This window comes from Canis aureus, chromosome 27, assembly GCF_053574225.1.
Source record: "Canis aureus isolate CA01 chromosome 27, VMU_Caureus_v.1.0, whole genome shotgun sequence".
Classification (NCBI taxonomy): domain Eukaryota; kingdom Metazoa; phylum Chordata; class Mammalia; order Carnivora; family Canidae; genus Canis; species Canis aureus.
The window spans coordinates 13,258,307-13,262,590 of NC_135637.1; the positions used below are offsets into that span (position 1 = coordinate 13,258,307).

At 45.1% G+C, this 4,284-nt stretch overlaps 1 pseudogene; it reads left to right on the top strand.

Annotated features, from left to right (window-relative positions):
* The first annotated feature begins 404 nt into the window (after positions 1-404).
* Positions 405-2,306, top strand: LOC144299487 (eukaryotic translation initiation factor 4E type 2 pseudogene; annotated as a pseudogene).
* Positions 2,307-4,284: the final 1,978 nt, after the last annotated feature.

Here is a 4,284-nt window from a genome sequence, read left to right on the forward strand (position 1 = left end):
GGCTCAGGTCATGATCCTAGGGTGCTAGGATCAAGCTCTGTGTTGGCTTCCTTGCTTAGCATGGAGCCAGCTTCTCCTCTCTTCCCCCTGCTTGTGCTCCCTTCTTAAATACATAAATAAAATCTAAATAAAATGAGTTTATTTTTTAAGATTTTATTTATTTATTCATGAGGGACACACACAGAGAGAGGCAGAGACACAGGCAGAGGGAGAAGCAGGCTCCATGCAGGGAGCCGGACGTGGGACTCGATCCCACGACTCCAGGATCATGCCCTGGGCTGAAGGCAGGCGCTAAACTGCTGAGCCACCCAGGGATCCCTAAAAAAAAAAAAAAAAAAAAAAAAAAAAGTTTTTTAAATAAAATATTTTTAAAGATATATTCTAGAATTACATTGTGGTGATGACTGCACAATTTTGTGAATAAGCTTAAAGCCATAAAACACGCCAGCGGAGAGGAAGTCACTCTGTGAGGCAGTGGCGACGGCGGCGGCGAGAGAATGAACCACAAGTTCGATGCATTGAAAGATGATGACAGTGGGGACCATGATCAGAATGAAGAAAACAGCACACAGAAAGATGGTGAGAAGGAAAAAACAGAACGAGACAAAGGTCAGGGCAGCAAGAGGAAGGCTGTTGTCCCTGGGCCAGCAGCGCATCCCCTGCAGTACAACTATACTTTCTGGTTCTCCAGAACCCCCGGCCGTCCCACCAGCTCACAGAGCTATGAACAGAGTATCAAACAGATCGGCACCTTTGCCTCTGTGGAGCAGTTCTGGAGGTTTTATAGCCACATGGTACGTCCTGGGGACCTGACAGGCCACAGTGACTTCCATCTCTTCAAAGAAGGAATTAGGCCCATTTGGGGGATGATGCACATAAAAATGGTGGCAAGTGGATTATTCGACTGCGGAAGGGCTTGGCATCCCGTTGCTGGGAGAATCTCATCCTGGCCATGTTGGGGGAACAGTTCATGGTTGGGGAGGAGATCTGTGGGGCTGTGGTCTCTGTCCAGTTTGAGGAGGACATTATTTCAATATGGAACAAGACTGCCAGTGACCAAGCAACCACAGCCCGCATCCGGGATACCCTTCGGCGAGTGCTTAACCTACCTCCCAACACCATTATGGAGTACAAAACCCACACCGACAGCATTGAAATGCCAGGCAGGCTGGGCCCCCCAAAGGCTCCTTTTTCAAAACCTCTGGAAGCCGCGGTTGAATGTGCCATGACCCTCTCCCTCTCTGGATGGTACCATCGTTGAAGCTGGCATCATTGGAGTCTCTTGTTCTGTTGGCGTGCTACCTGGAAGATGCTTCTGTCCTGGACAAGAGGAATTGGAAGAGCATTTTATGTTTTTTGTTGTTTTTTTTAAAGATTTTATTTATTATTTATTCATGATAGACAGAGAGATAGAGAGAGAGAGAGAGGCAGAGACACAGGCAGAAGGAGAAGCAGGCTCCATGCAGGGAGCCCGACGTGGGACTCAATCCCGGGACTCCAGGATTGCGCCCTGGGCCAAAGGCAGGTGCCAAACCGCTGAGCCACCCAGGGATCCCCGCATTTTATGTTTTAAGAACAGTCTGATACACAGCAGCTACAACAACAGCTGAGATCACTTAATAAATGGTGCTAAACTAAAACAAAAAACAAAAAACAAAAGCAAAAAAACATAAAACACTTTTTTTTATTAAGATTTTAATTATTTGAGAGAGCATGAGCAGGAAGGAAAGGCAGAGGGAGAAGGAGGCTCTCCTCTGAGCAGGGAGCCTGATGTAGGGCTCCATCCCAGGACCCCGGAGTCATGACCTGAACAGAAGGCAGACACTTAACCAACTGAGCCACCCAGGTGCCCCCACAAAGCACTTTAAATGGGTTAATTGTAAGATATGTGAATTGTATTCCCAATAAAGATGTTATAAAATATTCATTGCATGATACACTTAAGATTTATGCACTTTATTGTGTGTCACTATAATCCAATACACATTAAAACAAAATAATAATAATCCTTTCCACCAGAAAATTTGAGAAGGTTGGCAGAGATAGAAGGTGTTGGGGATGCTGGTTTACCAAGATCTGGGGAACCAGGGACTCACTCCCAATGGAGTTGCCCCTTGCCACAACTAACACAGTGATGGGGGGGGGGGGTTGCTGAGGTGGCTCAGTTAGTTATGTGGTGAAGCATCTGCCTTTGGCTCAAGTCATGATCCCAGGGTCCAGTGATGGAGCCCAATGCCAGGGTCCAGTGATGGAGCCCTACATTGGGCTCCCTGCTCAGTGGAGAGCCTGCTTCTCCCTCCCTCTGCTGCTCCCCTTGCTTATGTCCTCTTTCTCTCTGTCAAATAAACGGTTAAAGTCTTAAAAAAATAATTTAAAATATTTTTAAAAATAATTAAAAAGTAATGTTGGACAGGGGCACCTGGGTGGCTCAGCTGGTTAAGCATCTGCCTTCAGCTCAGTTCATGATCCCACCGTCCTGGGATGAAGCCCTGCCTCAGGCTCCCTGCTCATTGGGGAGCCTGCTGCTCCTTCTCCCTCTGCTGCTCCCCTGCTTGTGCTCTCTTCTCTCTCTCTCGCTCACTCTCTCAAATAAATAACATCTTTTTAAAAATATTGTATGAAAATTATTAAAAAAAAAAACAACAGTGACAGGAAGGTCAAGCATGGAGAGGATGGGGCCAGTGACATAAAAAGATGGAGGGAGCTAGCAAAGGGCAAGAAGAGGCAAAGGCTGGGATGCCAGAGAGAAATGGAATTCAATGAAAACGAATTTTGTTTTGGCCTAAACTAACTTTTAATGTTTATGATGAAGCAGCCCATAAAGAAAACCATCAAGACTCCACACCAGAGATAGCCATCAGAAACACCTTGATGTAATTCCACAAGTATGAATTAATTGCCTTCTATGTGTCAGAGTCTGTGCTGGGCACCGGGCCAGGAATCTGTGATTCCAAGGCAGCTGCTGAGAAGGAAGGGAAAGAGGTTGGTGGCTGGAGACACCAGGAAAAGCAGCACTCAATTAGGGAAAATCCCTAGACTGGGGGCAGGGGTTGTGGCTGAGGGAACAGACTGTGGAGAGTTGAGGGGTCCTGGCTGGCACCTGGGCTGCAGGGGAAATGTTGGGGAGGAGGTCCTTACTGGTGTCTCAGATTCGGTAAGTGATAGCTTTGGCCAAAAGAGAGGGATTCCCCTCCCCCATCCTGGCTGGGACCTGAGTTTGGCAGAGCAGAGAAGGATAAGGCAACACCTATCCCCAGGGCTTTACCAAAATTCCACTGTAGCTGGAGAAACAGCGCTTGCTTAAGGGGAACTGCATCTAATCTTCTTTTCCAGATCATCTCCTAGTAAAACAGGAAGCAGGTCTTCCTCAGATCTCATCTAAATCCTTTCTGCTGCCACTGTAATCACTACACCCTGTCTGCCTTTTTGGGTCAGAAATAAAAATGTTGGTAAACTTTTTCTTTTTTTCTGCTGCTGAATATAGGCCAGTAAAAATAAGATGCCCCAGGGAATTAAGGCAAGTTTGAGCTTGTCATTATTCCTACTTTATCCTACCCTCGATGATGTTGTAATGTCTGTATTCAGAAGAACTTCTGGATCTCCTATGCAAGGGACAAAAGTTGTTCCCAGGACACAGGGCCACTGCTCTTCTGTTCATTTATTGAAAATATATTTATACCAAGTTGGCAAGTATGTGGAACAACTGGAATGCTCACTTATTGCTGCTGGAAATGTCAAGTGGTACAATCACGTTGGAAAACAGTTTTGGCAGTTTCTTGTAAACTTAAAACATAGACTGATCATGTGATCCAGCGGTTCCATTCCTAAGCATTTTTCCAAGAGAAATAAAAACATGTTCTCCCAACAGACTTGTACAAAATGTTCATAGCAGCTTCATCCATATTAGCTAAAAGCTGGAATCAACTCTTCTGTCCATCAACATAAATTGTGGTACATCCACATGATGGATGTGCTGCTAGACAATAAAAAGAAATCTACTGATGTGATCAACAGTGTGGATTAACCTCAAATACATTATGCTGAATGAAAGAAACCTGACACAGAAGTGGACATGACTATATTCATTTATATAAAACTCCTCTCTGCAGTAAAAGAAAGCATGTTCAGAGCTGCCAGGGGTCAGAGGAGGAATGAGGATTGATAGAAGTAGGATGGAAATAACGTGTACCTTGATGTCTGTCATAGTTCCCTAGGTCAAAACACCTTGTACTGTGCACTTAATATGGGTGCTTTTATTGTTTGTAAATTAGGTTGCAATAAAAT